A 26,500-nucleotide genomic window follows, 5' to 3' on the forward strand; every position below is an offset into this window, starting at 1 on the left:
CTATCTATCCATCTAGCTATCTATCTATCTCTCTATCTATCTATCTCTCGCTATCTCTCCCACGCCCTCTATCCGTGTAATTCTCTCTCTCTCTCTCTCTATCTTTCTCTCTCTTCTCACACACATACACACTCACACAACCTTTTTCTCTCTCCTTTTCTCTCAATCTCTTTCTCTATCTCTCTCTCTCTCTCTCTCTCGCCGGGTCCGCTTTTTGAACTCCCCACATCCTTGCCTGATTGCATGCGTTGATTTGTGCTAATGAAAACAATCCTTTGAAAAACCCGAAGAGCAGAAACTTAGCTTAAGGGGGGAAAATTTTTTATTTTAATTGGTTTGTTTTTTAAAACCTTTATTTCGCCTATTATTTCCCCACTTCTAAAAAGCAAACCTATAGGTACAACGATCTGTCATGATGAAAAATGACCCATCAATTATTGATAATCTGAACTTTCAAAACATCAAAGTTTTTCTCTTCCCTCATACTGATCCTTAGATCTCATGATAATAAAACGTAAAATCCTCATTCAATGAAGACGGTGCTTCGGTCCCGCTTTACCATAACTTCACACATCCTTGAAAGATTGGGTGCGATTTTTAATGCTACTAAAAACTGTCCTTCAGAAAACACGATATCAGAATCTTGTGGAGTGAAAATGTTTTTGGTTCACTTCGTTAGGATTTTAATTCATTGTTTATTTTTTTCCATTTCTCTTATTCAAACGTGAAGGTACAACGATCTATCATGATAAAAGCTAAAGCTAAAATTTGAGAAAAGTTATTCGTTATCTTCATACTGTTCCTCAGATCTTATGATATTCAAACATAAAGTTCTCGGTTACTAAAAGCTGGGCTCCGGGCCCGCTTTTTGTTCACTCTAAAGTTCCTTGAAAATTTGTGTGCGTTATTTCGTGCTAATAAGAACTATGCTTTGGCAAAAACAGAGAGCAGAAATTTAACTTATGGTTTGAAATTGGTTTTTTTACTTAGTTTGGCTTGAGTTTTAGACTTTTTTAGCTACGGTTTTTCCACATCAAGTCATCAATTTTTAAAATACAAACCAAACAAAAAACAATTTCACCCGATAAAGGACTTTATTTGGTGCTAAATAAAAGAATCCTTCGAAAAACATGAAGAGCAGAAACTTACCTGATTGCGTGAAAAGGTTTTTTGTTTCAATTGGATTCAGTTTTAAAAAACATTTTTTGCCTTGTTTCATTCAAATCTATAGGTAGAACAAACCCTAATAAGAAAAGCTAAAACCGCAAATAATGATACCCCGGACTTTAGGGTCATCTGCAACTTTAGAAAAGTTTTTCTTTTTATGTATGCCGTTTATCAAATCTCATGAAATTAAAAAAAGAAATTTTCTTTTACTAAAAGCGGGGCTCCGGGATCGCTTCTCATCACCTCCTTGAAAGATTGTATGCGTTAATTTGTGCTAAAGAAAGCTATCCTTCGGAAAACTTGAAGAACAGGAACTAAACTTATGAGTTAAAAAAATTTTTTGATTCGTTTGGTTTGTATTTTAAAACTTTGTTTCGCCTATTGTTTTCCCACTCCCAGCATTCAAACCTGTAGCTACAACGATCTGTCATTAAAAAGGCTTCAGCCGTAAATAAAGATATTTCAAACTTTCAGAACCTCTGCAAATATGGAAAAGTTCTTCTTTTTCCTCATACTGTTCCTCAGATCTCATGATATTTAAACAAAAAATTCTCACTTACAAAAAGTATGGCTCCAGGCCCACTTTTTTGTTCAACTCCCTACATACTTGAAAGATTGAGTTCCTTATTTGATTTAAAAAAAATTATTCTCCCAAAAACACGAATAGCAGAAACCTATAATATGGCGTTTAATGGTTTTTTGTTTCTTTTGGTTTGAATTTCAAATTTTTGTTTCGCCTTTTGATTTCCCAATTCATCCATTCAAAACTCTAGGTACAACGATCTGTCATGAAGTACAACGATCTGTCATGATTAATACTAAAGCCTCAAATAATGATATTCCGAACCCTCAGGACATCTGAATTTTCGGAAATGTTCTTTTTTCTTCATACTTTTCCTCAGATCTTATGATACTTACACATGAAATTCTCATTTTTCAAATGCGGGGTTCCAGGATCGCATTTTTCAATTTTCTCCACATCTTTCAAAAACTTTGTGTTTTTTTTTGCTAAAAAACTATCTTTCGGAATACACAAACAGCGGAAACCTACTTTGTGTGGTGATATGTTTTTTTTCGTTTGGTTTGACTATAAAACTTTGTTTCGCCTACTGTCTTTCCCGCTTCTTTCATTCAAAACTATCCTTTGGAAAACACGGAGAGCGGAAACTTAACTGATGAACAAAGATGCTTTTTTGTTTCATTTGGTTGAATTTTAAAACTTTTTTTGCGTAGTTTTTCGTTCAAATCTGTAGGTAAAACGATCTGCCATGAGAAAAAATACCCCCTCAAATAATGATACTCCGGACTGTAAGATTATCTGCAATTTTAGAAAGGTTTATTATCCTCCTACTATTCCTCAGATCTCTTGTTATTTAAGCATGAAATTCTCATTTACTAAATGCGGGGCTCCGGGCCCGCTTTTTTAAAAATCACCTAATCTTTGGAAGATTGTGTGCTTTATTTTCTGCTAATAAAAACTGTCGTCCCGAGAAAAACAAAGAGCAGAAAAAAGAAAATTTTCTGGGGTGAAAACGTATTTTGTTTCGTTTGAGTTAAATTTTAAAATTTGTTCCCCATATTGTTTTCAAAACTCCTTCATTCATGCCTGTGGGTACAATGATCTGTCATGATAAAATCTAACCCCTCAGTTAATGATATTTTGAACCTGCAGAACATCTGCAACATTGGAAAAGTTCTTCTTTTTCCTCATACTGTTCCTCAGATCTCTTGATATTAAAACATGAAATTCTCAATTATTAAAAGCGGGGTTCCAGGATCGCTTTTTCATATCTCCCCACATCTTTGAATGACTGGTTGCTTTTTTGCTAAAAAACTATCATTCGGAAATCACAAAGAACCGAAACCTAACTTGAGGGGTGGAAATGGTTATTTGTTTCGTTTGGATTGAATTTCAAAATTTTTTTGCCTAGTGCTTTCCCACTTCTTTCACTCAAACTTGTAGAAAAACAACTGGTTTTGGGAGAGCCTAACTCCTCAAATTATGATAATCCCAATTTTCCGATTATCCCGCACTTTTGGAAAAGTTTTTCTTTTTCCTCATACTGTTCCTCAGATCTCATGATATTAAAACATAAAATTCTCTTTTACTAAATGCGGGCTGCGGGCCCGCTATTTTTAAAAACTCACCATACCTTTGAAAAATAGTTTGCGTGATTTTCTGCTAATGAAAACTTTCTTTCGGAAAACACCAAGAGCAAAAAGAAAAATTTAACTTATATGTGGTGAAATGTTTCTTTTGGTTTGAACTTGAAAATTTTGCTTCACCTATTGTTTTCCCACTTCATTCATTCAAAACTGTAGGTAGAACGATCTGTCATGATAAAGACTAACGCCTCAAATAATGGTATTCAAAAATTTCAGAACATCTGTAATTTTGAAAAATTCTCCTTTTCCCTCATACTATTCCTCTGATGTTTCTCCTTTTTCCTCATACTATTCCTCTGATCTCATGGTATTCAAAAACAAATTTTTTATTTGCTAAAATTGGGGTCCGGCGCCCGTTTTTTGTAACTCACTACATCTTTGGAAGACTTTTTTTTGCTAATGAAAATTATACTTTCGAAAACGCGAAGATCGGAGACTTAAATTACGGGGTGAAAGTTTTTCTTCGTTTCATTTGATTTTTAAAATTTCGCTTCGCCTATTGTTTTCCCACTTCTTTCGTTCAAACTTGTAGGTACAATGATCTGTCATGATAAAAACTGAAGCCTCAAATACTGATATTCAAATTTTTCAGAACATCTGGAATTTTTAAAAATTCTCCTTTTTCCTCATACTATTCCTCTGTTGTTTCTCCTTTTTCCTCATACTATGCCTCTGATCTCATGATATTCAAACAAAAAATTTTTATTTGCTAAATGCTGGGTCCGGCGCCCGTTTTTTGTAACTCACTACATCTTTGGAAGATTTTTTTGTGCTAATGAAAACTATTCTTTGGAAAACGCGAAGATCGCAGACTTAAATTACGGTGTGAAATTTTTTTTTCGTTTGATTTGACTTTTAAAATTTTGCTTCGCCTGTTGTTTTTCCGCTTTTTTCGTTCAAATCTGTAGATACAGCGATCTTTCAGGATAATGAATAACATCCTGGACAATTTGTGGTTGTTATTTTATGCTAATAAAAATTTTCTTTGGAAAACACGAAGAGCAGAAACTTAACTTATGGGGTGCAATGGTTTTTTTGTTTCGTTTGGTTTGATTATTAAAAATTTGTTTCGCAAAAACTTTCCCAAATCGTTTATTCAAACCTGTAGTTACAATGATCTGTCATAAAAAAAGAAGCTAACCCCTCAAATAATGATATTTCGCATCTTAAGAACATCTGCAATTTTGAAAAAGTTTTTCTTTTTCCTCATACTGTTCCTCAGATCTCATTATAACAAAATATGAAATTCTCATTTACTTGAAGCGGGGCTCCGGGCCTGCTTTTTCGCCATATCTTTGAAAAATTGTGTGCTTTTTTTCTGCTAATAAGATCAATTCTTTGGAAAACACGAAGAGCAGAAAAATGAAACTTAATTTAAGTGTCGTGAAATTGTTTTTTGTTTCGAATGGATTGAATTTTTAAACTTTTGTCGCCTAGTGTTTTTTACACCTCTTTCATTTAAACCCTTAGGTACAACAATTGGTTTTGAGAGAAGCTAACGCCCAAATATTGATAATCCCAACTTTCAGATTTTCTGCAATTTCGAAAAATTTTTTCCATTTCCTCATACTGGTCCTCAGATCAAATGATATTGAAACATAAAATTCTCTTTTAATAGAGGCGGGGCTCCGGGTCCGGTTTTTCACCATATCTTTGAAATGGTGTGTGCTTTTTTTCTGCTAACAAGAACAATCCTTCGCAAAAACACGAAGAGCAGAGGAAAAGGAACTTAACCTATGTGGGGCGAAATGGTTTTTCTTGTTTCGTTTGGGTGAATTATAAAACTTTTTTGACTAGTGTTTTCCCTTTTCTTTCATTCAAACCCTTAGGTACAACACTTGGTTATGAGAGGGGCTGACCACTCAAATAATGAGAGTCCCAACTTTCAGATTTTCTGCAATTTTGAAAAATTCTTCTATTTCCTCTCATTGGAATTCTCATTTACTAAAAGCGAGGCTCCGGTCACGCTTTTTTAAAAACTTACCATATTTGTGATATATTGTGTGCTTTTTTTTGCTGCTAAAAGAAACTACCTTTTGGAAGACACGTCGAGCAGAAAAAAACTTATAATCTCCAATTTCAGGTCATCTGCAGGTTTGGAAATTTTTGTGTTTTTCCTCATACCGTTCCTCAGATCTCATTATATTAAAACAAGAAGTTCTCATTTACTGAAAGCGGGGCTCCGAGAACGCTTTTTTGTGGCTCCTCACAATCTTGAAACATTGTGCGAGTTATTTTGTGCTAATAAAAAGTATCTTTTGGAAAACACGAAGTGCAATAACTTGATTTATGTAGTGAAATGGTTTTTTGCTTCGTTTGGTTTGATTTTTGAAAGTTTATTTTGCAAAATGTTTCCCAAATCGTTGATTCAAACCTTTAGTTACAATTATTTGTCATGAAAAAAGAAGCTAACCCCTCAAATAATGATATTCCGAATCTTCAGAACATGTGCAATTATGAAAAGTTTTTCTTTTTCCTCATACTGATCCTCAGATCTCATTAATTTAAAATATGAAAATCTCATTTACTGAAAGCGGGGCTCCATGCTTTTTTTCTGTTTAAAAGTTCATTTCTTTGGAAAACACGAAGAGCAGAAAAATGAAACTTAAATTATGTGTGGTGAAATTGGTTTTTGTTTCAATTGGATTGAATTTTTAAATTTAGTTCGCCTTGTGTTTTCCCACCTCTTTCAATTAAACTTGCAGGTACCACATTTGGTTATGAGAGAAGCTAACCCGCTGATAATCCCAACTTTCAAACTTTCTGCAATTTTGAAAAAGTTTTTCGTTTTCCTCATACTGATCCTCAGATCAAATGATATTAAAACATAAAATTCTTATTTACTAGAAGCAAGGCTCCGGGCCCACTTTTTTCACCATATCTTTGAAATATTTGTGCGCTTTATTCTCTGCTAATAAGAAAAATCCTTCGGAAAACACAAAGAGCAGAGAAAAAGGAACTTAGTTTGTGTGGGGCGAAATGGCTTTTTTGTTTCGTTTGGATTGAATTTTGTTTTTTTTTGCCTAGTGTTTTACCACTTCTTTAATTCAAACTCTTAGGTACAACAATTGGCTATGAGAGAAGCTAACTCCCAAAGATTGATAAACCCAACTTTCAGATTTTCTCCAATTTTGAATAAGTTTTTCCTTTTCCACATACTGGTCCTCAGATCAAATGATATTAAAACATAAAATTCTCATTTTATAAAAGCCGGGCTCCGGGCCCGGTTTTTCAACATATTATTGAAAAATTGTGAGCTTTATTTTTTGCTAATAAGAAAAATTCTTCGGAAAACACTAAGAGCAGAGAAAAAGGAACTTAACCGATGTGGGGCGAAATGTTTTTATTGTTTCGTTTGGATTGAATTACAATATTTTTGCCTAGTGTTTTCCCACTTCTTTCATTCAAACCCTTAGATACAACCCTTCGGTTTTGAGAGAGGCGAACCCATCAAACAACAATAATCCCAACTGTCAGACCATCTGCAATTTTGAAGAAAATCTTCTGTTTCCTCTTATTGGAATTCTCATTAACCAAAAGCAAGGCTAAGGTCACGCTTTTTTAAAAACTTACCATATCTTTGAATTGTTGTGTGCATTTGTTTTCTGCTAAAAGAAACTACGTTTTGGAAAACACGACAATCGGAAAAAAATATTATAATCCCCAGATCCAGATCATCTGCAGGTTTGGAAAATTTTTTGTTTTTCCTCATACAGTTGCTCAGATCTCATGATATTAAAACAAGAAATTTTCATTTACTGAAAGCGAGGCTCCTGACCGCTTTTTTCGTGCGTCCCCACATTCTTGAATTAATGTGTGACTTCTATTGTGCTAACAAAAAGTACTTTTGGAAAACACGAAGAGCAATAATTTGATTTACGGAGTGAAATGGTTTTTTTGTTTGTTTGCTTTGATTTTTAAAAATTTTTTTCGACTATTGTTTTGCCACTTCTTTCATGCAAACCCTTAGGTACAGCAATTGGTTATGAGAGAGGCTAATCCCTCAAGTCATGATGATGCCAACTTTTAGATCCTAACTTTTCCTTATACTGGTCCTCAGATCTCATGATATTAAAACATGAAGTTCTCATTTACTAAAAAATTGAAACCGAGAGTGTTTTCTTTTCTTACTCCACACATCCTTGCGTTATTTGAAAACACGAAGAGCACAAACTCAAATTATTTGTGGACAGGTTTTTGTTTCGTTTGGTTTAAATTTTAAATCTTTGTTTCGTGTTTTGTTTACCTAACTCCTTCATTCAAGCCTGTAAGTACAATGATCTGTTGTGATAAAAAGCTAACTCCTCAAATAAAGATATTTAAAATTTTCAGAACGTCTGCAACTTTGAACAAATCTTTTTCATTCTCATCATTTTGTTTCTCAGATCTCATGACTTTAAAACATAAAACTCTCAATTACAAAAGCGGGGCTCCGGGCCTGCATTTTTCGTAGCTGCCCGCATCCTGGACAAATTGTGGCTGATAATTTATACTAATAAAAAATGTCCATTGGAAAACACGAAGGGAAGAAATCTAACTTATGGGGTGAAATGTTTTTTGTTTCGTTTGGTTTGATTTTTAAAAGTTTGTTTCGCAAAATGTTTCCCAATTCAATCAATCAAATCTGTAGTTACAATTACATGTCGTGAAAAAAAAGCTAACCCATCAAATAATGATATTCCGAATCTTCAGAACATCTGCAATTTTGAAAAGGTTTTTTTTTTCCTCATACTGGTCTTCAGATCTCATGATATTAAAACTTAAAATTTTCATTAACCAACAGAGGGGCTCCGGGCCAGTTTTTTTTAATTTTCTCTTCGTCTTTGAAAAACTGTGTTCCTTAATTCCTGCTTAGAAAAACTGTTCTTCGGAAAACACATAGAGCAGAAAAAACAAATTCAACTTATGGGCTGAAATGGGTTTCGTTTCGTTTGAAATGAATTTTTACCCTACTGTTTTCTCATTTTTTCATTCAAACCCGTGGGTACATTTATTGGCCATGATATAGGCTAAACTCTCAATTATCGATATTACCAATTTTCTAATTATCTGCAACTTCGGTAAACTCATCTTCTTCCTCATACTGTTCCCCAGGTCTCAAGATATTAAAAGAGGAATTTCTCCTTTACTAAAAGCGAAGCTCCGGTCCCGCATTTTTCGTAGCTCCCCACATCCTTGACATGTTGCTTGCTTGCGTTATTTTTTGCTAATAAAAACTAGCCCTCGGAAAACTCGAAGAGCAGAAACTTAACGTATGTGATGTGTTGTTTTTGTTTCGTTTGGTTTGGTTTGTATTTCAAAACATTGCTTCGCCTATCGTTTTCCCACCCCTTTCCTTCAAACCTACAGAAACAACAATCTTTCATTATAAGGACTAACGCCTTGAATAGTGATGTTTCAATCTTTCAGAAGCTTTTGCATTTTCCCGCTTACTTTTTCTCTGCAATTTTTCCTAATAATTTTCCTCAGATCTCATGATATTAAAACAAAAGCTTCTCATTTACTAATAGTGGGGCACCGGGCCGGCATTTTTTGTAGCTGCCCACATCCTTGACATGTTGCTTGCTTGTGTTATTTTGTGCTAATAAAAACCCTCCTTCGGAAAACTCGAAGAGCAGTAACTTAACTTATGTGATGTGTTGTTTTTGTTTCGTTTTGTTTGTATTTTAAAACATGGCTTCGCCTATTGTTTTCCCACCCCTTTCCTTCAAACCTACAGGAACAACGATCAGTCATTATAAGGGCTAACGCCTTAAATAGTGATGTTTCAAACTTTCAGAAGCTCTGCAAAATTGGAAAAATTTGCATTTTTCCCGCTTACTTTTTCTCTGCATTTTTTCCGAAAACTGTTCCCCAGATCTCATGATATTAATACAGAATAATCTCATGTTATTAATGTTAAAGCGGGGCTCCGGGCCGGCAGTTTTTGTAGCTGCCCACATCCTGGACAAATTGTGGCTTTTATTTTATGCTAATAAAAAATATCCTTTGGAAAACACGAAGAGCAGAAACTTAACTTATGGGGTGAAATGGTTTTTTTTGTTTCGTTTGGTTTTTTTTAAAAAGTTTGCTTCGCCTATTGTTCTCTCAATTCTTACATTCAAACCTGTAGTTACAGCAATTTGTCATGAAAAAAGCTAACCTTTCAAATAGTGATATTCCGAACCTTCAGAAAATCTGCATTTTTGTAAAAATTCTTCTTTTTCCTCATAATGGTCCTCAGATCTCACAATATAAAAACATGGAAATCTTAATTAGTGAAAGCCAGGCTCCTGGACGTTTTTTTTAAAAAAAAATTCGTTGAAGTACTGTGTGCGTTTTTTCTGCAAATAAAAGCTGTTCTTTGAAAAACAAATAGAGCAGAGAAAATAAACTTAATTTATTGGCTGAAAAGGATTTCGTTTCGTTTGAATGGAATTTTTGGCCTATTGTTTTCCCATTTACTTCATTGAAACCTCTATGTACAATAATTGGTCATGAGAGAGGTTAGCCTCTAAATTATTGATATTACCAACTTTCAGATCTTCTGCAATTTTGGAAAAAATCCTCTTTCTCCTCATACTGTTCCTCAGGTCTCACGGTATTAATACAGAAACTTCTCATTTTATAAAAGCGAAGCTCCAGCCGACAATTTTCGTAGCTCCCCACATCTTTGACAGATTGTTTGCGTTGTTTTGAGCTAAAAAAAACTATTCTTTGGAAAAAAGGAGGTGTAGAAACTTAACTTATTGGTTGATATGTTTTTTTTGTTTTGTTTGGTTTGAGTTTAAATCTTTTTCGACTATTGTTCCATTCGTGACATATAGAAATCTATCTTTCAAACACGTAGCTACAACGATCTGTCATTATAAAGGCTTCAGCCTTAAATAATGGTATTTCAAACTTTCAAAAGTTCTGCAATTATGGAAAAGTTCTTCTTTTTCCTCATACCGTTCCTCAGATCTAATGATAATAAAACATAAACTAATCATATACTAAAAACGGGGCTCCGGGCCCGCATTTTTCTCAGCTTCCAACATCTTTGACATTTTTGGGGCGTTATTTCACCCTAAAAAACTATCTTTTGGAAAACACGAGGAGCAGAAAGTTCATTTATGGGTTGAAATTGTTTTTTGTTTTATTTGGATTGACTTTTTCGCCTACTTTTTGCCAATTGGTTATGAGAGAAGCTAACCCCCAAATATTGATAATCCCAACTTTCAGATTTTCTGCGATTTCGAAAAATTTTTTCCATTTCCTCATACTGGTCCTCAGATCAAATGATATTAAAACATAAAATTCTCATTTAATAAAAGCGGGGCTCCGGGCCCGTTTTTTCACCATATCTTTAAAATACTGTGTGCTTTATTTTCTGCTAATAAAAACAATCCTTCGGAAAAATACGAAGAGCAGAGGAAAAGGAACTTAACCTATGTGGGGCGAAATGATTTTTTGTTTCGTTTGGTTTGAATTAAAATTTTTTTGCCTAGTGTTTTCCCACTTTTTTCATTCAAACCCTTAAATACAACATTTGGTTATGAGAGAGGCTAACCCCTCGAATAATAACAGTACCAACTTTCAGATTTTCTGCAATTTTGAAAAATTCTTCTATTTCCTCTCATTGGAATTCTCATTTACTAAAAGCGAGGCTCCGGTCACGCTTTTTTAAAAACTTACCATATTTGTGAAATATTGTGCGCATTTTTTCTTGCTAAAAGAAACTACCTTTTGAAGGACCCGACGAGCAGAAAACAACTTATAATCCCCAATTTCAGATCATCTGCAGGTTTGAAAATTTTTTTTGTTTTTCCTCATACTGTTCCTCAGATCTCATTATATTAAAACAAGAAGTTCTCGTTTACTGAAAGCGGGGCTCCGGGATCGCTTTTTTGTGACTCTCCACAATCTTGAAACATTTTGTGAGTTATTTTGTGCTAAAAAAAGTATCTTTTGGAAAAAGCGAAGTGCAATAACTTGATTTATGGAGTGAAATGGTTTTTTGCTTCGTTTGGTTTGATTTTTAAAATTTTGTTTCGCAAAATGTTTCCCAAATCGTTCATTCAAACCTGTAGTTACAATTATTTGTCATGAAAAAAGAAGATAAACCCTCAAATAATGATATTCCGAATCTTCAGAACATGTGCAATTATGAAAAGTTTTTCTTTTCCTCATACTGATCCTCAGATCTCATTATATTGAAATTTGAAAATCTCATTTACTTAAAGCGGGGCTCCGTGCTTTTTTTCTGTTTATAAGTTCATTTCTTTGGAAAACACGAACAGCAGAAAAAGTGAAACTTAAATTATGTGTGGTGAAATTGTTTTCTGTTTCAATTGGATTGAATTTCTAAACTTAGTTCGCCTAGTGTTTTCCCACCACTTTCAATTAAACCTGCAGGTACCACAATTGGTTATGAGAGAAGCTAACCAGCTGATAATCCTAATTTTCAAACTTTCTGCAATTTTGAAAAAATTTTTCGTTTTCCTCATACTGGTCCTCAGACCAAATGATATTAAAACATAAAATTCTCATTTACTAAAAGCAAGGCCCCGGGTCCACTTTTTCACCATATCTTTGGAATATTTGTGCGCTTTATTTTCTGCTAATAAGAACAATCCTTCGGAAAACACAAAGAGCAGAGAAAAAGGAACTTAACTTGTGTGGGGCGAAATGGTTTTTTTGTTTCGTTTGGATTGAATTTTATTTTTTTGCCTAGTGTTTTACCACTTCTTTCATTCAAACTCTTAGATACAACAATTGGTTATGAGACAAGCTAACTCCCAAAGATTGATAATCCTAACTTTCAGATTTTCTCCAACTTTGAAAAAGTTTTTCCATTTCTTCTTACTGGTCCTCAGATGAAATGATATTAAAACATAAAATTCTCATTTTCTAAAAGCCGCGCTCCGGGCCCGGTTTTTCACCATATTATTGAAAAATTGTGTGCTTTATTTTTTGTTAATAAGAAAAATTCTTCGAAAAACATGAAGAGCAGAAAAAAAGAAACTAAACCGATGTGGGGCGAAATGGTTTTTATTGTTTCGTTTGGATTGAATTATAATATTTTTGCCTAGTGTTTTCCCACTGCTTTCATTCAAACCCTTAGGTACAACCCTTTGATTTTGAGAGAGGCGAACCCATCAAACAATAATAATCCCAACTGTCAGACCAACTGCAATTTTGAAAAAAATCTTCTGTTTCCTCTGATTGGAATTCTCATTAACTAAAAGCGAGGTTCCGATCACGCTTTTTTAAAAACTTACCATATCTTTGAATTATTGTGTGCATTTTTTTCTGCTAAAAGAAACTACCTTTTGGAAAACACGACAATCAGAAAAAAAAAGAATTTTATAATCCCGAGTTCCAGACCATCTGCAGGTTTGGAAAATTTTTTGTTTTTCTTCATACTGTTGCTCAGATCTCATAATATTAAAACAAAAATTCTCATTTACTGAAAGCAGGGCTCCGTGACTGCTTTTTTAGTGCGTCCCCACATTCTTGAATTAATGTGTGACTTCTTTTGTCCTGATAAAAAGTATATTTTGGAAAACACGAAGAGAAATAACTTGATTTACGGAGTGAAATTGTTTTTTTGTTCGTTTGCTTTTATTTTTAAAAATTTGTTTCGCCTATTGTTTTGCCACTTCTTTCATGCAAACCCTCAGGTACAGCAATTGGTTATGAGAGAAACTAATCCCTCAAGTCGTGATGATGCCAACTTTTAGATCCTAACTTTTTCCTTATACTGGTCCTCAGATCTCAAGATATTAAAACATTAAGTTCTCATTTACTAAAAGTTTGAATCCGGGCCTGCCTTTTTTCTTACTCCACACAGCCTTGCGTTATTTGTAAATACGAAGAACAGAAACTCAAAATATTTGTGAACAGGTTTTTGTTTTGTTTGGTTTAAACTTTAAATGTTTGTTTCGCGTATTGTTTACCCAACTCCTTCATTCAAGCCTGTAAGTACAATGATCTGTTGTGATAAAAGCTAACTCCTCAAATAAAGATATTAAAAATTTTCATAACGTCTGCAACTTTGAACAAAACTTTTTCATTCTCATCATTTTGTTTCTCAGATCTCATGACTTTAAAACATAAAACTCTCAATTACAAAAGCGAGGCTCCGGGCCTGCATTTTTTGTAGCTGCCCGCATCCTGGACAAGTTTTGGCTGTTATTTTATACTAGTAAAAAATATCCAATGGAAAACACGAAGAGCAGAAACCTAACTTATGGAGTGAAATGGTTTTTTGTTTCGTTTGGTTTGATTTTTAAAAAATTGTTTCGCAAGATGTTTCCCAATTTATTTATTCAAATCTGTAGTTACAATTATATTTCATGAAAAAAGAAGCTAACCCCTCAAATAATGATATTCCAAATCTTCAGAACATCTGTAATTTTGAAAAGGTTCTTTTTCCCTCATACTGGTCTTCAGATCTCATGATATGAAAACATAAAATTTTCATTGACCACCAGAGGGGCCCGGGCCCGTTTTTTAAAAGTTCTCTTCCTCTTTGAAAAACTGTGTGCCTTAATTCCTGCTGATTAAAACTGTTCTTCGGAAAACACATAGAGCAGAAAAAATAAATTTAACTTATGGGCTGAAATGGGTTTCGTTTCGTTTGAAATGAGTTTTTACCCTTCTGTTTTCTCATTTTTTCATTCAAACCCGTGGGTACATTTATTGGCCATGATATAGGCTAAATTCTCAATTATCAAAATTACCAACTTTCAAATTATCTGCAACTTCGGAAAACTCATCTTCTTCCTCATACTGTTCCCCTGGTCTCAAGATATTAAAAGAGAAATTTCTACTTTACTAAAAGCGAAGCTCCGGTCCCGCAATTTTCGTAGCTCCCCACATCCTTGACATGTTGCTTGCTTGCGTTATTTTTTGCTAATAAAAACTAGCCTTCGGAAAGCTCGAAGAGCAGAAACTTAACGTATGTGATGTGTTGTTTTTGTTTCGTTTGGTTTGTATTTCAAAACATTGCTTCGCCTATCGTTTTCCCACCCCTTTCCTTCAAACCTACAGAAACAACAATCTTTCATTATAAGGACTAACGCCTTAAATAGTGATGTTTCAATCTTTCAGAAGCTCTGCAAAATTGGAAAATTTTGCATTTTTCCAGCTTACTTTTCCTCTGCAACTTTTCGTTTGGTTTAATTTTTAAAAGTTTGCTTCGCCTATTGTTCTCTCAATTCTTACATTCAAACCTGTAGTTACAGCAATTTGTCATGAAAAAAGCTAACCTTTCAAATAGTGATATTCCGAACCTTCAGAAAATCTGCAATTTTGTAAAAATTCTTCTATTTCCTCATAATGGTCCTCAGATCTCACGATATAAAAACATGGAAATCTCATTTAGTGAAAGCCGGGCTCCTGGACGTTTTTTAAAAAATTTTCATTGAAGTACTGTGTACGTTTTTTTCTGCAAATAAAAGCTGTTCTTTGAAAAACACATAGAGCAGAGAAAATAAACTTAACTTATGGGCTGAAATGGATTTCGTTTCGTTTGAATTGAATTTTTGGCCTATTGTTTTCCAATTTATTTCATTCAAACCTCTAGGTACAATTACTGGTCATGAGAGAGGTTAGCCTCGCAATTATTGATATTACCAACTTTCAGATCATCTGCAGTTTTGGAAAAAATCTTCTTTCTCCTCATACTTTTCCTCGGGTCTCACGGTATCAAAACAGAAACTTCTCATTTAATAAAAGCGAAGCTCCAGCCGGCAATTTTCGTAGCTCCCTACATCTTTGACAGATTGTTTGCGTTGTTTTGAGTTAAAAAAACTATTCTTTGGAAAAAGGAAGTGTAGAAACATAACTTATGGGTTGATATGTTTTTTTTTGTTTTGTTTGATTTGAGTTTTAATCTTTTTCGACTATTGTTCCATTCAAGACATATAGAATTCTATCTTTCAAACACGTAGCTACAACGATCTGTCATTATAAAGGCTTCAGCCTTGAATAATGGTATTTCAAACTTTCAGAAGTTCTGCAATTATGGAAAGGTTCTTCTTTTTCCTCATACTGTTCCTCAGATCTAATGATAATAAAACATAAACTAATCATTTACTAAAAGCGGGGCTCCGGGCCCGCATTTTTCTCAGCTGCCCGACATCTTTGACATTTTTGGGGCGTTATTTCACGCTAAAAAACTTTTGGAAAACACGAGGAGCAGAAAGTTCATTTATGGGTTGAAGTGGTTTTTTTGTTTTGTTTGGATTGAATTTTTTGCCTACTTTTTGCCCAGTTCTTTCATTCAAACCTTTAGTAACAATAATTGGTCATCAGAGAAGCTAAACCCTCAATTGTTGGAATTCCCAGGTTTCAGATCATCTGCAATTTTGGAAAATTCGTCTTTCTCCTCATGCTGTTCCTCAGGTCTCATGATACCAAAACACAATTTTCCCATTTACTAAGAGCGAAACTGCGGGCCCGCTTTTTTGTAGCTTGCCACATACTTGACAGATTGTTGGCGGTAATTTTTGCAAATAGAAACATCCTTTAGACAATACGAAGAGCAGAAACTTAACTTATGGTGTGAAACGGTTTTTTGTTTCCTTCTGTTTGAATTTTAAATTTTTTTCGCCTATTGATCTCCCATTTCTTTCATTCAAACCTGTAGATACAACGATCTTTTTTTATAAAGGCTAACGCCTCAAATAATGATATTCCGAACTTTCGGAACATCTGCAATTGTCAAAAAATTCTTCTTTTTCCTCATACTGGTCTTAAGTTCTCATGATAAAAAAACATAAAATTCTCATTCATTAAAAACGGGGCTCCGGGCCCGTTTTTGTTAATTGCCCAAAACATTGAAAGACTGTGTGCCTTATTTCTGCTGATAAATTCTTTCCGTCGGTAAAGACAAAGAACAGAAAAAAGGAACTTAGCTTATTTTTCGCCTATTGTTCTCCCATTTCTTTCATTCAAACCTGTAGATACAACGATTTTTCTTTATAAAGGCTAACGCCCTAAATAATAATGTTTAAAAGTTTCAGAACCTCTGCAATTTTCGAAAAGTTCCTTTTACTAAAGACAGATTGTGGGCGTTAGTTTATGCTAATAAAAACTCTTTTGGAACACACAAAGAGAAGAAACTTAACTATTGGTTGGAATGGTTTTTGGTTTCGTTTGGTTTCAATATAATTTTTTTCGCCTATTGTTCTCCTTAATCTTTCATTCAAAACTGTAATTAGAGCGATCTGTCATGATAAAAGCTAACCCCTCAAATAATGATATTCCGATCTTTCAGAACATCTGCGCATTTGAAAAAAATCTTTTTTTCCTCAAACTGGTCCTAGATCTCATGATATAAAGACAAGAAATTCTAGTCCCATTTTTTTTAAGTTTCCCCACTTCTGTGAAGTACTGTTTGCGTGATTTTCTGTTAAAAAAACTGGACTTCGGAAAACACAATGAGCAGAAAAAAAATTAAATTATGTGGTGAAAGGGTTTTTTGTTTCGTTTGGTTCAATTTTAAAAATTTATTTCGCCTATTGTTATCCTAATTCTTTCATTCAAACCTCTAGTTACAACGACCTGTCATATAAAAGCTAATCCCTTAAATAATGATTTTACGAAAATTCAGAATATCTGCAATTTTGGATAAATTATTCTTTTTCCTTACAATGGTCCTCAGTTCACATTATATAAAAACATGAAAATCTCATTTACTGAAAGCGGGGCACCGGGCCCGTTTTTCACCCTGTTGTTGAAAAATTGTGTGCTTTATTTTCTGCTAATAAGAACAATACTTCGGAAAACACGAAGAGCAGAGAAAAAGAAACTTAACCTATGTGGGGCGAAATGGTTTTTATTGTTTCGTTTGTTTTGAATTATAATTTTTTTGCCTAGTTTTTTTCCCACTTCTTTCATTTGAACCCTTAGGTACAACAACTGTTATGAGAGAAGCTAACCCCAAAATATTGATAATCCCAACTTTCAAATTTTCTGCAATTTTGTTTTTTTGTTTCCTTTGGTTTTAATTTTGAAATCTTTCGCCTAGTGTTTTCCCACTGCTTTCAATAAAACCTGTAGGTAAAGCAATTAGTTATGAGAGAAGCTGATACCTCAAAGTTTGATAATCCCCAATTTCATATCATCTGCACGTTTGGGAAAATTTTTCTTTTTCCTCATTCTGTTCCTCAGATCTTATGATGTTAAACATAAATTTCTCATTTTCAAAAAGCGTGGCTCTGGGCCTGCTTTTTTAAATTCTCACATCTTTGAAAGACTGTGCGTTAGTTATTTTCTGCTAATAGAAAGTATCTTTTGGAAGCCACGACGAGCAAAAAAAGAAACTTATCAACCCCATTTTCAGATCATCTGAAAATTTAGAAAAATTTCTTCTTTTTCCTCATACTGGTCATCAGATCTCTCTGATATAAAAACATGAAATTATCATTTACTAAAACATGTGCTCCGCGCCCGTTTTTTTTAAAAAAAAACCTTTGAAACAATGTGTGTCTTATTTTCCGCTAATAAGAACTTTTATTCGGTAAACACAAAGAGCAGAAAAAAGAAACTTAACTTATGGCTGAAATGTTTTTTTTTGTTTCGTTAGGTTTGAATTTTAAAAGATTTTTCGCATTTTGTTCTTCCATTTTTTTCATTCAAACTTGTAGCTACAACACTCTGTCATTAAAAAGGCTATCGCCTAATATAGTGATGTTTCGAACTTTCAGAAACTCCTCAACTTTGGAAAATGTCTTCTTTTTCCTCATACTGTTCCTCAGATATTATAATATTAAAACATAGACATCTCATTTACTAAAAACGGGGATCCGATCCCGAATTTTTGTAGCTGCCCGCATCCTTTTCAGATTGTGGGCGTTAAATTATGCTAAAAAAGAATATCTAACGAAGAGCAGAAACCTAACTTATGGGGTGAAATGTTTTTTTGTTTCGTTCGGTTTGCATTTTAAAACTTTGTTTCGCCTATTGTTCTCCAAATTCTTCCCCTCTTTCTTCAATTTTTTTAGTTTCGCAACATTTGAAACACTTTGTGGGTTAATTTTTGCTATTAAAAACTGTCCGTCGGAAAACACAAAGAGCAGAAAAAAGAAACTAAAATTATGGGTTAAATGATTTTTTGTTTCATTGGGTTTTAATTTTTAAATTTTTTCGCCTAGTGTTTTCCCACCGCTTTCAATAAAACCTATGGGTACGGCAGTAAATTATGAGAGAAGCTAATCCCTCAAACTTTGATAATGCTCAATTTCAGATCATCTGCAAGTTTGGGAAAAATTTTCTTTTTCCCCATACTGGTCCTCAGATCAAATGATATTAAAACAAAAAATTCTCATTTACTAAAAGCCGGGCTCCTGACCGGTTTTTTAAAAAAATTTTCTCAATATCATTGAAAGATTTTGTGCAATACTTTCTGCTAATAAAAACTGTGCATCGGAAAACACAAAGAGCAGAATAAAGAAACTTAACCTAACTTAATATAATTCTTTCATCAAACCTGTAGGTACAACAATTAGTTATGAGAGAAGCTAAACGCCCACGTTTTGATAATCTCCAACTTCAGTTCATCTGCATGTTTGGAAAAAAATTCTTTTTCCTCATACCGTTCCCCAGATCTCATGATATTAAAACAAAAATTTCTCATTTACTAAAAGCGGGGCTCCGGGCCCAAATATTTCGAAGCTGCCGATATCCTTGACAGATTGTTGGCGTTAGTTTACGCTAATAAATAATATTAAATCTTTTGGAAAACACGAAGAGCAGAAACTTAACTTATGGGGTGAAAATTTTTTCCTTTCGTTTGGTTTGAATTTGTTTCGCCTATTGTTCTCCCAATTCTTTCAATCAAACCTGCAGTTACAACGATTTGTCATAATAAAAGCTAACCACTCAAAAAGGGATATTCTGAATTTTCACAATATCTTTATTGGTTTTTTTCTTTTGGTTTGAATTTGAAAACTTTTTTTCACCTTTTGTCTTCCCACTTCTTTCAATCAAACCAGTAGTTACAAAGATTTGTTTTGAAAGAACCTAACACCTCAAATAATGATTTTCCGAGTCTTCAGAACTTCTGCAATTTTGAAAAAATTCTTCTTTTTCCTCATACTGGTCCTCAGAATTCACGATAAAAAAACATGAAACTCTTTTTTACTATAAGCGGGGCTCCTTGCCCATTTTTTTTTTAAATGCCCCCACATTTTTAAAGGACTGTGTGCGTTATTTTCTGCTAATAATAACTTTCCCTTGGAAAAGACAAAGAGCAGAAAAAAGAAACTTGTTTCATGTGGTGAAAAGTTTTTTGGTTTCGTTTGGTATGAGTTTCAAACCTGCAGTTACAACGATCTTTCATTATAAGGGCAAACGCCTTAAACAATGATATTTCGAACTTTCAGAACCTCTGCAGCTTTGGAAAATTTCTTCTTTTTCCCTCATACTGTTCCTCAGATCGGATGATATTAAAACATAGAATTCTCATTTAGTAAAAGCGAGGCTCCGGCCCGTTTTTTTTAAAAATTTCCGCACATCTTTGAAAGATTTTGCGCTTTATTTTCTGCTAATAAGCACTGTGCCTGGAAAAGGACAAAGAGTAGAAAAAAGAAACTTATTTTATGGGTGAAATGTTGTTTTTGTTTTGTTTGATTTGAATTTAAGAAATTTTTTTTGCCTATTGTTCTCCCAATTCTTTCATTCAAACCAGTAGCTACAACGATCTTTCATGATAAAAGCTGACGCCTCAATTAATGAAATTTCAGAACCTTTGCAGTTTTAGGAAAATTTCTTCTCTTTCCCACATACTGTTCCTCAGATCTCGTGATATTAAAAAAATCCTTATTTACTAAAAGCAGGGCTCCGGGCCTGTAATATTAGAAGCTGCCCACATCCTTGACAGATTGTGGGGTTAGTTTATGCTAATAAAAACTATTCTTTGGAGAACACGAAGAGCAGAAACTTATTTTATAGGGTAAAATGATTTTCTGTTTCGTTTGGTTTGAATTATTAAAATTTTGTTTCGCTTATTGTTCTCCAGTTCTTTCATTCAAACCTGTAGTTACAACAATCTGTCATGATAAAAGCTAGCCCCTCAAATAATGACATTTCGAACTTTCAAAACAACTGTAAGTTTAGAAAAATTCTTCTTTTTCCTTTTACTGTTCCTCAGATCTCATAATATTGAAACATAAAAATCTATTTCACTAAAAGCGGGGCTCCGGGCCCGCAATTTTCGTAGCTGCCCACCTCATTGACAGGTTTTGAAAACTCACCATATCTTTGAAAGTTTGAGTGCATTATTTTCCGCTAATAGAAACTACCTTTCGGAAAACACGACGAGCAGAAAGAAGAAATTTATAATCCCCATTTTCAGATCATCTGCAATTTTGGAAAAAAAATTCTTCTTTTTCCTCATACTGGTCCACAGATCTCGTGATATAAAAACATGAAATTCTCCTTTACTAAAACAGGTGCTCCGGTCCCGTTTTTTTTAAATTTTAAACATCTTTGACAGATTGTGTGCGTTGTTAATTGCTAATAAAAACTTTGCTCAGGTAAACACAAAGAGCAGAAAAAATAAATTTAACTTATGGATGAAGTATATTTTTGTTTCGTTTGGTTTGAATTTTAAAATATTTTTCGCCTATTGTTCTCCCAATTTTTTCATTCAAATCTGTAGCTACAACGATCTGTCATTATAAAGGCTAACGCCTTAAATAGTGATATTTTGAACTTTCAGAAATTCTGCAATTTTAGAAAATATCTTCTTTTTCCTAATACTGTTCCTCCGATATCATGATACTAAAACATATTCTCATTTTTTCTCATTTATTAAAACGGGGCTCATGTCCTGCATTTTTTGTAGCTGCCCACATATTTTACAGATTGTGGGCGTTATGTTATGCTAACAAAGAATATCTTTTGGAAAAAACGAAGAGCTGAAACATAACTTGTGGAGTGAACTTGTTTTTGTTTCGTTTGGTTTGAAATTTAAAAGTTTGTTTCGACATTTCATCTCGCAATTTTTCCCTTCTTTCTTTCCTTTTTTTAGTTTCTCAACATCTTTGAAAGACTCTGTGCGTTTTTTTTGCTATTTAAAATTGTCCATCGGAAAACACAAAGAGCAGAAAAAAGAAATTAAACTTATGGGGTTATATGCTTTTTTTTTGTTTCCTTTGGTTTTAATTTTGAAATCTTTCGCCTAGTGTTTTCCCACTGCTCTCAATAAAACCTGTAGGTAAAGCAATTAGTTATGAGAGAAGCTGATACCTCAAAGTTTGATAATCCCCAATTTCATATCATCTGCACGTTTGGGAAAATTTTTCTTTTTCCTCATTCTGTTCCTCAGATCTTATGATGTTAAACATAAATTTCTCATTTTCAAAAAGCGTGGCTCTGGGCCTGTTTTTTTTAAATTTCTCACATCTTTGAAAGACTGTGCTTTATTTTCTGCTAATAGAAACTATCTTTTGGAAACCACGACGAGCAAAAAAAGAAACTTATCAACCCCATTTTCAGATCATCTGAAAATTTGGAAAAATTTTTCTTTTTCCTCATACTGGTCTTCAGATCTCTCTGATATAAAAACATGAAATTATCATAAACTAAAACATGTGCTCCGCGCCCGTTTTTTTAAATTATAAAAACCTTTGAAACACTGTGTGCGTTTTTTTCTGCTGATAAGAACATTCATTCGCTAAACACAAAGAGCTGAAAAAAGAAACTTAACTTATGGCTGAAATCTTTTTTTTGTTTCGTTTGGTTTGAATTTTAAAAGATTTTTCGCATTTTGTTCTTTCATTTTTTTCATTCAAACCTGTAGCTACAACAATCTGTCATTATAAAGGCTAACGCCTAAAATAGTGATGTATAATATTAAAACAGATATTATAATATTAAAACATCGACTTCTCATTTACTAAAAGCGGGGATCCGATCCCGAATTTTTGTAGCTGACCACATCTTTTACAGATTGTGGGCGTTAAATTATGCTAATAGAGAATATCTAACGCAGAGCAGAAACCTAAATTATGGGGTGAAATGTTTTTTTGTTTCGTTCGGTTTGCTTTTTAAAACTTTTTTTCGCCTATTGTTCTCCAAATTCTTCCCCTCTTTCTTCCATTTTTTTAGTTTCCCAACATTTGAAACACTTTGTGGGTTAATTTTTGCTATTAAAAACTGTCCGTCGGAAAACACAAAGAGCAGAAAAAAGAAACTAAAATTATGGGTTAAATGATTTTTTGTTTCATTGGGTTTTAATTTTTAAATTTTTTCGCCTAGTGTTTTCCCACTGCTTTCAGTAAAACCTATGTGTACAGCAATTAATTATGAGAGAAGCTAATCCCTCAAACTTTGATAATCCTCAATTTCAGATCATCTGCAAGTTTGGGAAAATTTTTCTTTTTCCTCATACTGGTCCTCAGGTCAAATGATAATTAAACCAAAAATTCTCATTTACTCAAAGCGGGGCTCTGGGACTGTTTTCTTTTAAATTTCCACATCTTTGAAAGACTGTGTGCGTTATTTTCTGCTAATAAAAACTTGCCTTCGGAAAACAAAAAGAGCAGAAAAAAGAAACTTATTTAATGGGGTGAAATGTTCTTTTGGTTTCGTTTAGTTTGAGTTTTAGTTTTTTTTGCACAATTATTGTTTTCCCAATTCTTTCCTTCAAGCCTGTTGCTACAACAATCTGTTATTATAATGCTAACGCCTTACATAAGCCTATTTCAAGCTTTCAGAACCTCTGCAATTTTGGAAAAGTTCTCCTTTATCCTTATACTCTTCCTCAGATCTCATAATATTAAAACATAAAATTCAACTTTACTAAAGTCGGTGCTCCGGGCCCGGGCCCGCATTTCTCGTAGCTGACCACATCTTTGACAGGTTTTGGGCGTTATTTTATGCTAATAAAAATTATACTCTGGAAAGCACGAAGAGCAGAAACTTAAATTATGGTGTGAAATGGTTTTTTGTTGCGTTTGGTTTGGTTTTTAAAAATATGTTTCGCCTATTTTTCTATCAAATCTTTCATTCAAACCTGTAGCTACAACGATCTTTCATGATAAAGCTAACGCCTCAAATAATGAACTTTCAGAGCCTCTGCAATTTTGGTAAAGTTGTTTTCTTTCCTCATACTGTTCCTCAGAACTCATGATTTTAAAACACAGAATTTGAGAATAATCTCTCATTATGTGTTTGAGAATAGCTTCTCAATCAAAACTTTATAGCGGGCTTACAAAAACTATATACTTTCCAGATTTATTTGCTCTTCTCCAAATCGAAAAGACGTCCTTATGACCTGGAGTAACGAAGTGTGCCTTATTTATTTGGACAAAAAGAAATTTGTAACCCTTGTATCATCTTTTCTCAGAAATGTTTAAAACACCTATTGAGAATTTATTAAAATTATGTATTTGATTCTGATAGATAGGTATCTGTAAATGTTATGAAGAAAGTTTCCATTAAGTGTTAAGTGGTTAAATCCTTCTAGTTCTTGCCTTGCAATTCTTTGTAGGTTTTCTGCTCGTGAGTTTACATGGTAAATTTTGTCAATTTCATTCATTTTATGAATCTGGTCCCTTAACTTTTGGATAAAAGAATCATGTTCTCAAATTTGCTTTGAGGAGAAAATAAAATGGTCAGCGGAAGGTTGCCTTTGAAACAACAAGAGGATATTGAAAAGCAGTTTTAAGATTCTCATGAAAAGTTGTTAAGGACATTGACTTAAGTCTTTTTGTCGTGATTATCAACAGACATTACGACGCAGCTATCACAGCATTCAATGTCCAGCATTGATAAGATTCATCTTCTTCAGCAACTTCAAGACAGGTTTGTTGAAAGGCTTCAGCAGAACAATCAGCAACAGGCTATTGATGATCCCATAGCTCATCTTCACAGTCCAAAACAAGACTTCTATGAACCACAAGCGCTTTATTTTACCCAAATCAACCTGGCCTTCTCGCAAGTCCGAATAACCTGAATATGCAGCACCTTTAGCTTTCAACCTCAAATACACCATAACGAAGTAAAACCTACCCAGGTTGAGGTCCCAGACCGAAAGTCGATATGTCCAGACCGTCCCAGACGGAAAGTGCCTATGTCCAGACCGTCCCAGATGGAAGGTGCCTATGTCCAGACTTTCGTGCGTTCACCAGACTTTCGTGCGTTCATGTCCAGACTTTCGTGCGTTCACCAGACTTTCGTGCGTTCATGTCCAGACTTTCGTGCGTTCATATCCAGACTTTCGTGCGTTCACCAAACTTTCGTGTGTTCACCAGACTTTCGTGCGTTCACCAGACTTTCGTGCGTTCATGTCCAGACTTTCGTGCGTTCACCAGACTTTCGTGCGTTCATGTACAGACTTTCGTGCGTTCATATCCAGACTTTCGTGCGTTCACCAGACTTTCCTGCGTTCATCAGACTTCCGTGTGTTCACCCGATTTTCGTGCGTTCATGTCCAGACTTTCGTGCGTTCATCAGATTTTCGTGCGTTCATGTCCAGACTTCCGTGCGTTCATCAGAGTTTCGTGCGTTCACCAAATTTTTGTGCGATCATGTCCAGACTTTCGTGTGCGTTCATCAGATTTTAGTGCGTTCATGTCATCAGTTGGATGCAATTGGAACGTTGAAAAACGTTGAAATGACACAAAACTAGTGCACATATTCAAAATTCTCTTTTTATATCAAATTTTCTAGATGGTGGACCAAAAATTCCAACACCCAACCTAGGTTTTTGAGTTCTTGCTGTAACTTGTTTCAATTTATTCGTCCAGTTTTTCAAAAAAAAATCAGTTGGGTGCAAGTGAAACTGGAAAGTGTTGAAATGTAACGCAAATATCAAAAATTGTTATCAAAATGATCAGTACGGTCAACATGAACAGACATGCGCAATAAAATATCATCGCACGTTTATCATGCAAGAATAAAAGAAGTCGCAAGATCGGCAGTTTTCAAGCAGATACATACATAAACACATGCATACATATATACATACATGCATTCACATATAGATACATACATTCATACACACATACATGCGTACATAAATACATACATACATACATACATACATACATACATACATACATACATACATACATACATACCTACATACATACATACATACATACATACATACATACATACATACATACATACATACATACATACATACATACATACATACATACATACATACATACATACATACATACATACATACATACATACATTTATACAAAGATACATACATACATACATACATACATACATACATACATACATACATAATTAAAAAGATAATTATCAACTTTGCCAGAAAATATTTCTAAAAATTGCTAACTTTTGTCGAGAAAAGATATTAATCAAATGGCAAAATCGCAAAATTGCATCTTATAATGAAATATGGATTGGAAATTGTATTGAAAGCCTAAATTGCCAGGAGTTTTTTATAGCTTGCCTATGAAAAAAATTATAATTTCATACGGAAATTTCGACGTTTTCGCTTACATGCGTTTTGAAAAATAGTAGAGTTTTATTGGACCAAAGAGTTGACCAAATTAAACGAAACTAGGAACTATCAATCATTCCCAATGTAAGCAAGACCTATGTATGAAAAGGTTTTGCTATAGCTTGCCCATACAAAGTTAGGTTTTCATAAAGAAATTTCGACGTTTTGGCTTACAAACATTTTGAAAAATAGTAGAGTTTTATCGATCCAAAAATTTTTTAAAACAAATGAAACATGGTATGGAGCTTTTCCAGTATAAGTTGAGCCTAAAATACTAAAAGTTTATGTTGTAGTTTGTCTACAAATGAAATAGTGTTTCATAACTAAATTTAACTGTTTTCGATTTACCCTTTTTTGAAAATTACTGGAAATTCCTCGAGTCAAGGAACTTTTCACATTAACTCAAACTACGCTTGGAGTGATTCTGCGGCTTTGAAGACTAAAACTTTTTTCAAAAAAGGGTGCAACTTGTCTAGAATAAATTTGTTCTCTCATATATAATTTTAGACATTTTCACATAAGTACTCTTTTTTTAACAGTGGATTTTCAACGGATCAAGGAATTATTCAAATTCAATCAAACGTCATATGTATTGCGCAATAAGTTTCGAATTGAATGGAAAAATTTGTACATTCTGTTCAGAGAATAATTATATGTAAAATGCCTAACTTATATTCTAAACTTGATATGTAATTTTTCACTATT

This window comes from Convolutriloba macropyga, chromosome 5 (genome assembly GCF_964194025.1).
Source record: "Convolutriloba macropyga chromosome 5, txConMacr16.3, whole genome shotgun sequence".
NCBI lineage: Eukaryota > Metazoa > Xenacoelomorpha > Acoela > Convolutidae > Convolutriloba > Convolutriloba macropyga.